This window comes from Pongo abelii, chromosome 18 (assembly GCF_028885655.2).
Source record: "Pongo abelii isolate AG06213 chromosome 18, NHGRI_mPonAbe1-v2.0_pri, whole genome shotgun sequence".
Taxonomy (NCBI): Eukaryota; Metazoa; Chordata; class Mammalia; order Primates; family Hominidae; genus Pongo; species Pongo abelii.
The window spans coordinates 51,252,565-51,265,584 of record NC_072003.2 but is presented as its reverse complement, the minus strand read 5'-3'; the positions used below and the strand labels follow the sequence as shown (position 1 = coordinate 51,265,584).

Here is a 13,020-nt window from a genome sequence, read left to right as displayed (position 1 = left end):
CAAGCTGATTCCTCTGCCTTAAATGCCTTTCCTTTTACTCTTTTATTTTTTTCAATATTGCCCATATTTAAAATACACCATCCATTCCTTGAAGTAACTCCTGTATTATTCTTTGCATCTAAGCTCAAGCTTAGGGAAACCTTCCCTTACTGGGTCAAAATATCCATATTATAAGCTCTTATAGCAACATATACATGTATAAAACTTGCCATAATTGCAATTTTAACTTTGTTTGAATGAATGTTTGATAAATATCTGTCTCCCATATAAGACTGTAAGCTCTATGAAGAGAGTGACTGCATTGGCTTTTGCTCACCAGTGTTATAACAACAAAAAAAAACAACACCTATTGCAGGCCAGGCATAGTTCTAAGTAGTTTGACACATGACTCTTTCATATTTACAATAAACGAGCCAACTCATTCATATTTACAATAACCCTAGGAGGCAGCTATGATGATTACTGTATTTTGTAGATAAGAAAATTGAGGCACAGAACTTGTCCAGGTTCGTGCAGCTAGTAAGTGATGTGAAGCCAGGGCTCAGACATAAACCTCTGACACCAGAATCATGCTCTTGGCCATTGCAGTTTACAAGTGTTTAGACACCCCATGGTGCCAAAAGAGGTGTTCAGTAAATACCTTTTGAATGGCCCAATGAAGGACTAAACCAGTATTCTGTGATGCACACTCAGGAGAAGGCTACCATGGGGTGATTTTTCTGTAATGTCCAAGCAGGAAATTTCCTTAGAGATCACCTGGTTCAACTTTCTTCTCTTATGGACTGGTAAGCCACAGCTCAGAGTTAAGCTTGCTGCAGAGTTGGCTCTTCTATCTTGCTTTGCAGGAATGGCACATTGGCTGGCATCTCTCAGAGCCACACCTTTCCTATTTCATTAGGCAACAGAGTAGAAAATGGCACCAGTGGAGATTTCTTCCAGTAGACCAATGGAAACTTTTGTGTATATGAAAGATTTGAGTGCAGGAGGTGGAAGTGACTTTTACCTTCTCCTCTCTTTTCTGAAATTAGATTTTCTAGGACAGAAAAAAAAAGAATGCCAAAGGTAATGAAATCTCCACGGTTACACACACAGTTTAAATTAACAGTGTGAGTCAGTGTTTCAGAATAGAAATAGCAACAAAAGCTGACATCCTGGGAAAAAATGACTCAATTAACCGTATGTGCACTGCCACTGGTTCAGATTTCTTTGATGATTTGTAACCAGAGACCCGTGAAAATTAAACCCCAAAGGGACTGTGGCAGAATTTGTATCCAGTTACCAGGGTAGCTGGTTCACTGGGGTATGTGGTGGTGATGGTTAAAAACCTTTGATTTCCTAACCCACTGTGGAGATCTAGATGCCTGTTACCCATCACTTGGAGGCACAGATTGCCTCCTGGATGAGGAAACATGCTAATCGTCACCTCCATAATTCTCTCTCCTGGCATCCACGTCGTTAGCAAAGTCCATTTATCCAGCTCCCTGAGAAAGGAGCAGACATATAATAGGTTTTGGTTAAATACTTCCAGAGAAAGGAGTAGATCGGGTGTTTAGAAGGCAAATATCTTTATGAGATTTACTTATTTTCTCTCCAAGCAGAAAAGAGCACCAATAGTTAGCTTATTAAAGATTGCTTTGAATCCTGAGAATTACACAGATAAAAAGAGGGAACATTGCGCCTTGTGGTACTCAAGCATCCTTTGCTGCAAATGGGAATTGACTGAGCCAAAGCCTGGTGAGAATAGTGGAAAGAGGAAGTGGGTCCTGGGGCTCCTTGGAGGTACAGCTGGAACAGGGAAGTCATGTGGAGGCTACAATTCTTCTCATCCTCTGTACGTTCTCCCTTCAAAGCCCCCATTTATTATTTCAATTTTCTATCTTTGTGACAGAGTGGGCTTCTATGACTTCTGCCTTGCCCTGGAGGTCCAGTATAGGTGAGTCACTTGCGCAGCAGTAAGGACAGGAGGGCAGAAGAGAAGGAGCCTGGTGCTTGGGGCTGGAAAGTGATAGTCAGCAATGCATCCTGTGCCCCTCATCCTACTCCCAACATTTCATTCTGCCTCAGATTCTTGGCACATAGATGGACCAGAGGGGGCATGGCAGCATTTATATCCTGGTTGCTGGAGCTTCTATAGAATTGGTCCTCTTGTGAAGCCAAATACTGCAGGGTTCCTTGCAGTTAGCTTAGTACATGATCTGCAATCCAGGAGCACTGCCTCTAGACTACATTCCCAGACATTTCAGTATATTCTCTTTTTATTTTTGTTGCTTTCTGCCTAGGAGTCATCAATCCATTCATCCTTTCTGCCATACTCATCCCCCACCAGTACATGAATTTATTTCTTCAACCAACAAACATTTGTTTTATGCATATGTGCCACATACTGTGCTCTGTTTTAGGGGACACAGAGATAAGTGACTCAGTCTCAAGGTAGACCTAGAAAACATCAGAGAAGGATGGAAATTTCTTAGTTGCTGAGAGCATCTAGCAAATAGCCAACCTCCTGTGTCCCACGACATGCTCAACAGCCAGGGGCATTCAGGCTCTGTCTGCACAGTGATTGTGAAAAGTCTATGCTGGGGCTTACTTAGCCCTCCTGGAGAAGACATTACATTATTCTGTCACCCACACTGTTAAGCTTGGTGACTGAATCTAAGCTGCTTTATAATCAGCCTAACCTGGAAGGAAGGGCACAGTAACACTGGGAACATCACCACCTTCCTCTCCTACCCCATCCCAGCAGAAAGCTGACCATTTCCCAGGATGCCTCTATTTCTGCTTTACTGTTCCCAAGGTCTAGCTGAAGATTCTTCCCTCTGGAGAGGACTGGGTCTCTTGTTTCAGAAAATTGCAGCAAAATGGAAGAATAGAGAGATATGAACTTGTCATGAGGGCAGAAGATGATCGGTTTCCATAACTTGGGCAATGACCTCAAATAGGGCACAGTTAAATGAAATCACATATGTGTGTTCTTTCGTTATTGTAATTGGTGAGTGCTAATTTGAAGCATGATCTTTTAAGTGGTCATCCAGAATCTGCTGCAGAAACAGTAAGAATATCAATCATTATCTGAGGCTGCAGATGATTTCATCCTATGAAGAGCTAGCCTATGAAGAGTTTCTCTGGAGGCCTCTGAGGTAGGCAGAGCAAGAGATGACCGTCCTATTATACAAATGAGGAAACAAGACTCGGGCAATAATGGCTATGAACACTTCCTATGAGTCTGCTGCTGTCCAGAGCGCTCTCCATATACCAGGCATTTTGAACTTTTACGGATGAGGAAACTGAGGCCAAGAAAAGATAGGCCTTTTTCCCTAAGACTCACAGATAAGGATGTAGTAAAGCCGAATTTCTAGACCAGGACTTTTAGACGCCAGGTACACACTCTTTAGAGACCCTGGTTATCTTATTTTATCCTAAGGTCACATAGCCATGTGTGGTGGGTCTGGGAGGGTAACCCAAGTGTTTGACTCCCACCCTCTAGTATTTCTCCATTGCCTCATTTTCTCAGTACGGTCTTCATCCTCCTGAATTCCTACTTAGCAAAATGACATCTGGAGAAGTTGTGCTGGCTGCCACTTCAAGGAGGCTGAGTGGTGGGCATGGGCTCTCAGCCACTGCTTATCAACCTAGAAGGAAACTGTTCCCAGTAAAAGCCTTAAATCTGTAGTGATGAGGATTTTCTAGCTTACTTGAATGCCATGATCTCATCTAGGCTGGGATACCTGGGATCACAGATTCACTGGGCAAAGACAAACCATTTAAAAATGCAGGTCCTCCCATAAGCAGAGCCAGCAGAGTCTGTAGAAATTGTGCTCATTTACCGTATGCTGGGCAGGGAATAGCCACTCACACTGAGCACTTATGAGGCACCGGTCACCACACTAAGCATGTGGTCTGCATTAGCTTAGGTTGGTATTCTTATCTCCACCTAAAAGATAAAGAAACTGAGATTCAGAGAGACTAACTATTGTGCTCCAAGTCACACAGCTGGAAAGGCCAGCTAAGATTTGCACTCTAATTTCTGTGGCTCCCAGAATCCAGTCACCAAGAGGCACCCTCTGCTGTCTGCTAAACCAGGCTGCCTGCCAGAATCAGAAGAGGAAACTCCATCTGGGGTTCACATTGTGAACAAGCAGTAAGAGAAGAAAGGCAGGGCAGATGGGGACAGAATGCAAGTCAACTCCAGAAGGCTGATGTTAATGGCCATGGGGGTCTCTGAAATTTCATTGCAATCCAGAAATACAAATTGACAGTGGCACAGCCCTCTCTCTGGCAGGATAGTGCAGTATCTGGAGTTTCTTCTTCTAAGGGAGATATTCACCCTCAGAAAAGGCATTTCACATTCCACATTTTTCTTGAAATGTACAGGTTGAACATTTACATTTTCTTGAAATGTGCCCTACTTATTGATTTAAACGTTTGTAAGCATTTACATATTTACATAATTTTTATTGCTGCTATATAGAATCTTCAGTTCTGTTTGATTTTGCTAATTGCCCAAGTGCCTCCTTTGTACTGAAGTATCAATAATAATAATGATCAAAGGCCTAAAAGCGCATAGGCATTTTCTGTTTCCAGCTTCTATTTTACGAATAAAACATTGATGCTCTTTTTAAGTTGGCCATCACTCATCTGGGAGGTTTTGCAGACAATAACAGTTCATTAGTAATATCTGGTGGGGGAAGATGTATGATGCTGTAAATATTTAAAATCAAATTTGAAAAAGACGACAGAGATGAATGCATGGGATGGGGGTGGGGGGACGAACATGGTGCCCAGGGCTATAGTTTTCACAGCAACTTCCATTGGGGCCCTGCCATTGTTTTCCCTTGTAAGTTCCATGAAACAGGACTTAGCAATATAGCTGCATCCAGCAGGAGCCAAAATGGCCTTTGTGGAGTTTAATGGGCATCTATCCTGTGGTCCTTCTAAAAGTAGCCCCCTTGATGGGGACTTGCGAACAGGTAATTTATTTGGAAGCTGATTCCAGGGAACACTGTTAGTGAGTCTCACATGATAGGGAAGGAAAAGGGCCAATGAAGAGTGTCACACATGAGGTATTGCTGTTGATAGGTAGGCCCAATCCCACTTGGAACCCTTTAAGAAACCACTACAAGGGGACCTAAGGGGCCAGGAAATCTTGGTCCATCCTCCAGCAGCTCTTTTCCTAAATTGGTAGAGTGCTGCTCATGGAAGGGTACTGGCTCCCATTTCCAGCTAGCCCTGAGCTCAGGCCCAGGTAGACCCATCAGGATCTGCAGGTGGGAGCTATGGACATGTTAGCTCCTGGGTAAGTCCCTGAGAATGGGCAGGACCCATTCAGCTCAGCTACAGGGGGTGGGTGTGAAGTCTAGTGTTTCTTTGTTGAGGTGGATGGTAGAGAGAATCCAGCTCACCATTTATCTTTTGGAACTCCAAACTCTAGGTTTGCCTTCCCCATCACATCCAAGAGTTGTAGAGAGTAGAAATTGGTCACGAGTGACAGTCTAGTCCAGCTAGGGAAACTGAAACAGTGTCAGCAACAGAGACATCACACAATGGCACTCAGCCAGAGGAGGAAGGGTTATCAGAGAAGGCTTCCTGCTGTGGTTAAGAGGCAGCCCAGAAATGGCTTTGGAATGCCGCTTCTTCTATTCACTTCCTTTGGGTTATGTTTGGTGGACTCCGATCCTTGCTGGGACTGACTGGGAAATGTTCTCCCTCCAAGCCCCCCTCCCATTCCCAAATCCTTTGTTCCTCAAAGAGCTCATATCCTTCTTTCCAAGCCCCTGATCCATCTTTCCCATCTTGCTTTGTAAAACTTCCCTGAGGCAGAGTGTGGTGGCTCATGCCTGTAATCGCAACACTTTTGGAGGCTGAGGTGGGCAGAACACTTGAGCTCTGGAGCTCAACCACCAGCCTGGGCAATATGACAAAATCCCATCTCCAAAAAGAAAAAAAATTACAAAAATTAGCCAGGCATGGTGGCCCAAGCCTGTAGTCACAGCTACTTTGGAGGCTGAGGTGGGAGGATCACTTGAGCCCAGAAAGTTGAGGCTACAGTAAGCTGTGATGGCACCACTGCACTCCAGCCTGGGCAAGAGAGTGAGACCCTGTCTCAAAAAACAAACCAAAAAAATAAAAATAAAATAAAATAAAACTTCCTGAATATGTTTTATTTCCTTGAATCCCTGTTTACCACCAAAAAAACCCTAATCTGTACTCTGATGCTTTGAACTGAGAATGGATGAAAATGGTACATTTTTCAGTGGAAGATTCCTAAAGCTAAACTGTTTTAGCTAAAGTAAGTGGGTTTCTAAGCTCTTCTCCTGCTCTGCTTCATGCATGTCTATAAAATCACGAAATGTCAGAACAGGAGAGAATCTTAGGCTCATCTAATTCAATGTCTTCAGTTCACAGAGTTGTAAATCAGGGCTCAGAGACAAGATGGGACTTCCTTGAGGTCATGACTAGGTGACCTCATGACAAGCTGGTAGAAGTCTATAATATATTTGTTAAAAGACCTCAGAGCTGGGACAGAACCTTGGAGAAAGTTCCTTTGATCCAGGGCACACAGGAAGTGGGGGAACCAAGTACACATTTCCCACCCTGCCAGAACAGGGCCTGGGTGAACATTTTTGGCACATCTGCCTTTGCTAGAGGAGCTGCAAAGAGTTTTACATTAGGTACATTGCTAGTGGCCTTGGTTCCATCTTTACCTTATGATTAAATCTACTTTCAAATGTAGAGGCAAAGGAGTTGTTTAAATATCCTTCATGATGAGATGTTTACGAATGTGAGAGGCCATATCTTCTTTTTTTTATGCCTCTGACCATATCTTCCTGTATGCAGTCAGAAGCTGTCTGTCTGTAACATCCACCCACTGACTTTGTACTTAGAACTGAGATCGGAAGGCAGCTCCCTTGACAGCCTTACAAATGTCCACATTGTACCAGATCTAATGCTCCTTGTGCAACCGCCTTTTGATTGCCCTCATTTTCCTCTTTATACTTTGGCAATTGTCACTTGGCTTCTTAGAATATAGGACTCATAACTGATTACAGAACTCTGCGTCAGTGATCTGACCAGCATAGAGTGGGCAGTCCCTCCTCTTGCTTGGTACCTGAGTGATCTGCAAAAGTACTTTAACTTCTACATATAAACATGTTAATTTAGCCTCAAATCATCATCTGTATTTGTTTTTAGCAATATCATAGTGGCACAAATTTACCTTAAACTCAGTGGAGAACTGTAGGCTTTTACTGTTTTGCTGTCAACTCCTAATCACCCCTTTTCCCCCTTCTATCTTGGGCAGCTGGTTCTGAGAGCAGGAGTTACATTTTTGGCAGGCCTAAACACGTTTTATATGCCAACTGGATGGATTATTGTATAATAACTTCATATTAACATATTTACTACACATAAATATCATCATGACAATTGAGAAATAGGATTTGCTATGCTATCAAAAAATCAGTCTACAAAGCCACCCACGGTGGCACATGCCTGTAGTCCCAGCTACTTGGGAAGCTCAGGTGGGAGGATTGCTCTAGCCCAGGTGTTTGAAGCTGCAGTGAGCTATGATCATGCTACTGCACTTCAGCCTGGGTGACAGAGTAAGACCATGTCTGTTTAAAAAAAAAAAAAGAAGAAGAAAGAAAAAATATTAATTTGGAAAATAGACAGGCTTAGTAAAAGAAATACTTTAGCTAAACAAAGGTCTCCTAAACACACTGTCATTATTACAGAAGAGGATTCTACAAAGGTAGGGGATGGAGATGGGGTGGATGGGAACTAGCATTACTCGTGTCTTGATGGAAATCAGGGCACCCTTGTGCTTAGTCAAAAGGCGTCCATGGAGGGCTCTGTACCAAGTGAGTGACAGATGAGTGAGCAGAGGTAAAAACAAATGACTCGTAAAATAATAGACCCATAGACACTCCACGGAGAAGGATAAGGTGAAGAGGATTTCACTAAGTTTGGGAAGTGCTTTCCTTCTTAGAAGTTATTAGCATATTAAAAGTACTGCGAAATTTTGTGATGAAGAAACACAAATAACTTTGTTTAATCATGATTTCTCAAGCCTTCTGTGACCATCAAAACCTTTTCTTTTACAAATAACTCCAACTAAATTTGGTAAATACTGCTTTGGGCAGAGCTTTTCTCTCTTTGTCTGAAGTTATCTAAAGTTTGCCAGAATCTGAGTTTGCTTTTTTCAAAGGGTTCTGTTTAGAGACCATAGAAAAACTCGTAAATGTTTACTAACCTATCTCATTTCAAGTCATGGGTCATAAGAACTGTCACAAATCCACTGACACACCAAATAAAGAATATCCTTTTCTCAAACTGACATGGCAAGATTAAGATTCCTATGTAAAAATATTTTCCCAAGGATTTCATTATTGGGTTAAGAAAGAAAAAGAAAAAAATGGGCATTTTTTTTTTACAAGTAGGGATTTTTGTTGTTCTTATTGACTTGAGATTAGAACCCAAAAATATTTACTGAGTCCAGTGTATACACTCGAGATGATTCTAGGTCATGTAATGGATGTCGAAAGAAAATCATAAACCGTCACTGTTTTTGCTGCACTTACAGTCCAGCAAAACTAATATTAATAGAGAGAGGGTAAATGCTCCAACAATGTTGCCTAGAATATGGCACTTGTGAGAATTAATCAAAAGAAGAAATCCGTGGATTGGAGAAGATGTGGGAAGATTTCATGGAGTTAGCGGGACTTAAATATGGCTGGGAAAATTGGGAAGAATTTTTAGAAGATAAGAGGATAAATCGAGCCCCAGGCAATTAAAAAACTAACTCTTGACAAGGGGCCTCTGGGAAATTTTTTTTTCCCAGACCTGAGCTATTCCAGGAAAATGTTCCTGTATATGAAGAGTATCTTTGTTCACCAGACTTTCATCAGAAGTAGAAGAAGCTTGGAAACTTTAAATATAAAGCTGACTGCTGCAACTAAACTATATGTCAGGAGTTTGAATTTCGATATTAACAGGTATTTGATATTAAGATAGTAATTATTATGATTACTATATATTAATTAATATATAGTTACTGTATTTTAATATATATTAATTAATTATACTACCTAATACTAGGATTAGTATATAAGAAATTGGTATTATAAATAATTACTATAACTATATATAACGATATTTTTATTTCTTATATTATAATAAATAACTATTATTAGTAGTATATAATAATATATACTGTGTAGTATAGTACTAATATTACTATATGATTAACTATTAATTAATATATAGTGATCATAATAGTACTAAGTATAATATTAAGTATAATACTAAATAATAATGCTATGTTTTAACATAAAAATTCAAAATATTCATATAAATAATATAATATCTAAATTCAATATCTAATATTTAAAAAATAAGAGGGTAATTGTTTTTTGTCTATGTCTATTTTTTATAAGGACCAGCAAGTTATTTGTGTGTGGACAGCCCAGTCCCAGAAGGTAAAACCATTCTTAACTATAGTCAGGACCATCACACTCAGCTGACCTAAGAGCCTAACAACCTGCTCTTTGGGGGCAGTAGGACAATAGGGTAGGAACTCCATCCTCACTGCCGAGACTTCATGGTATGGTAGATGCGCTTTTTCTTTTCCTTGCTAGACAGGGCCGCCTTGGGACCCTGTGGGCTATTGGATGGTGATTGCTCCAACTTCTTTGCATTCAACATGAGCAGCTTCCTGGAAAGAGTACTGGGGAGCTATAGCCTGAACTTTCCTCTTAACAGGGACCCTTCATTTTTTCCACACGGGAGCTTGGGAATACAGCAGTAGGCTTTAAAGCTTGCCTGTCTTTTGCCTACGCTTCTGGGTAAGATCTCACTCATTTAATAAGAAAAGACCCTGCTTCTCAGCTTCCCCCTTGAAACTAGAAGGCAAACTAGAGAAAGAAAAAAGTGATCTCTTATCTTTCTCTGAAACACATCTTCAGGAGGTCCTGACCCCACCGTTTCCCCATTGAGTATCTCTTCACTCACATTTCTCAAATTCCCGTTCATTGGCCATCTTTCCAACACCCTCTCCTCTCCACTCCTTGGACCAGGACCAAAACTCCACACACACACACACACACACACACACACACAAAGCAAACTAAGACCGATGGGTTCCACTGAGGACTGGTTCATGGCCCAGTGAAAGGCTGTTGGATGGTGGAATTCTCCAAGTGCCAGAAGCATCCACCAGCTTGCAGGCAGGAGACAGGGCTCTTCACCTTTGAGATCATTTCCACGGAGGCAGAACAGTGTGGTGCGGGCCAGAAATGAGACATATAAAGTCACCAACACAATACTTGGAACACAGTTGAAATTCATTAAATGATTCATCTTCTCCTTTTTATCATTATTTTTAGAATCCTCAAGTTGTGTTGACCTACCTGGGAACACTGCTGGCTCCAGAATGCCAAGTTCCAGTAATTGTATAAAATAAAATTAAAATACCAGAAGGATGTATTTGCAAACAAACTATAGAGCTTTAAGATTATACAGCAGTTAAGAAAGTATGAGGTGGGCGTACATGTGCCAGTAAGGAGGAGTTTAAAAAGCAGGATGGAGAACAACATGAATAATGTGATCACATTTTTGCTTTTAAAAACCAAATTTCCATATAATACACAGCTACCATTTGATAAGTTATTAGTGTTTGCCTGGCACTGTGCAAAGTGCTTTTAAAACTCTTATCTTAGCTGGGTATGATGGCTCATGCCTGTAATCCCAGTACTTGGGGAGTCTGAGGCAGATGGATCACTGGAAGTCAGGAGTTTGAGACCAGCCTGGCCAACATGGTGAAAGCTTGTCTCTGCTAAAAATAAAAATACAAAAAAATTAGCCAGTGTAGTGGCATGTGCCTGTAGTTCCACCTGCTCAGGAGGCTGGGGCAGGAGAATCGCTTGAACCTGGGAGACAGAGGTTGCAGTGAGCCGAGATTGCACCACAGCACTCCAACCTGGATGATAGAGCAAGACTCCGTCTCACAAAAAAACACAACAAAAAAATGTTAAAAAAAAAAAAACCCTTATCTCCTTTCATGCTCACAATGCTGAGAGAGTGGTATTGTTGTCCATGCCATTTTATAAATGCAAAAATTGAGTTTTAAAGAGGTTAAATAACTTTCCCAGCATCATACATTCAGGTAGTCTGATTCCAGAGCCTGTTCTAGAATTCATGATACAACTCAGGTGTCCAAACCTAGAAAAACACAGGGAAGAGCACACACCACTGTTGTCAGAGGTTACATCTGAAGATAAGGGATGGGCTGGAAAGATAAGTTTGAGACATTTATTTCTTACTCTAAATTAATATATTGCTTCATGTATTTGCAACAAATTTATATCAGTTTAATAGTTTAAAAGACAGTCCTTTTCACAAAAGAGCGAATATATAATCTCACCTATATGAAATATATAAAATAGGCAGATTCATAGAGACAGAAAATAGATTCAAGGTTCTCAGGGACTTGGGAGAGGGGAAAATTAGGAGTTAATGCTTAATAGGTGCAGAATTTCTGCTTGGCATGATGAAAAGTTTTGAAAATAGTGACAATGGTTGCACAGCACTGAAAATGTAATTAATGTCACTGAATTCTTAAAAAATGGTTAAAATAGTGAATTTTATATTATGTATATTGTACCATAGAAAAGAAGGAGAAGGAGCAGGAGGAGGAGGAAAAGAAGGAGGAGAAGAACAGCAAGAAGAAAGAAAGAAGAAAGAAGAGGAGGAGGAAGGAGGAGGAGGAGGAGGAGAAGAAGAAGAAGAAGAAGAAGAAGAGGAAGAAGAAGAGGAAGAAGAAGAGGAAGAGGAAGAAGAGGAAGAAGAAGAAGAAGAAGAAGAAGGAGAAGAAGGAGAAGAAGGAGAAGAAGGAGAAGGAGAAGAAGGAGAAGAAGTAGTGGAGGAGGAGGATGAATTCATTTGGTTTTTGGGAAACTCTCTCTATTTCCCTTCTTTTTCTCATTTTGCCTGTACGTTGTTGTGTCACAGAGGTGTGGCATCCCCAGTGCCTCACAGGGCCAGTGAGATGTAACTGCAGCTTTACCTATTTCAACATGTGGTTGTGTCACTATCCCTGAGTAGTGGAAGGTGCCTCTGAGCACCAGCTCCTTTGCTTCCCTGTGTGGCGTGAAGCCATATACTTGTGATCAGCTCAGTGTTGGGCAAAGAGATTCTTTTTTAGAATACCTTGGAGTGCTCTACAAGACCTGAGAGCTCATGGGCATCATCTCTGTGGAAAATATCTTACATTCTATATTTTTAAAAGGTGGGATTGGGTTAGGCTCTGGAGGTTTTATTTACATGAACGAGACCTTCATATGCTGGATTAGAGAAGTAGGCAATTATCCATTCATCCATCCATCCACCCACCCATCCATCCATCTATCTATCCATCCATTCCCATCCATCTACTTATCCATCCATCCATCTATCCATCCATTTGTATGTCCACTTTATTAAAAAATCTTTAAGGATTACCAACTACAAGCCAGACTTTTAGCCAAAAACTGAGTAATGAGCATCACATTTTTATAAGACTCCGAAAATCAGCATGGTGCTATAGCAAATAAGTTAGAATAGGCTTCCAAGATCATGGCTTCTTCTTCAATCATTTTTATTTACTCACTGTGTGACTTCGGGCAAGTTCCTTCCCTTCTCTCAGCCTTTCAGGTGATCTCAAAGTTGCCCTCCAGCTCCCAAATGTGCTGATTCTATTCTTATAGCTAGTCTCAGGTGGTCCAGAAATATTTTCAAATATGTCTACAAGGCTGTGGGTGTGAGCAAGACACACATAAATTGAAAGGTTGTGTCTTTATGTTCATGCCAGTAAAAATTGATAAGAATTATTCCTGTCCCAGTCAGCATTTGAGTGCTTAATGTTGGTAGTGATGAAAATAACAGAAAAAATATGAGCACTTGCACATATAGAAGAAATATGTGATTATGATTTATAGAATTGAACTAAAGAATAGTTGTCCATCTGTGAAAAGATTTTATAAACACCAA

At 40.9% G+C, this 13,020-nt stretch overlaps 1 long non-coding RNA gene across 3 annotated transcripts in view; it reads left to right on the top strand.

The window, feature by feature from the left end:
- Window positions 1-10,474, top strand: part of LINC02911 (long intergenic non-protein coding RNA 2911) — a 58,748-nt gene extending 48,274 nt beyond the window's left edge. For 2 of the 3 annotated variants that reach the window (XR_008514568.1, XR_008514567.1), the window contains 3 exons: window positions 9,432-9,473; window positions 9,757-9,839; window positions 10,380-10,474. This is a non-coding gene — a long non-coding RNA (long intergenic non-protein coding RNA 2911). Of the gene's footprint in view, window positions 1-9,431; window positions 9,565-9,756; window positions 9,840-10,379 lie in introns of all 3 variants that reach the window. The other variant, XR_008514571.1, reaches the window with a different exon arrangement.
- The last annotated feature ends 2,546 nt before the right edge of the window (window positions 10,475-13,020 follow it).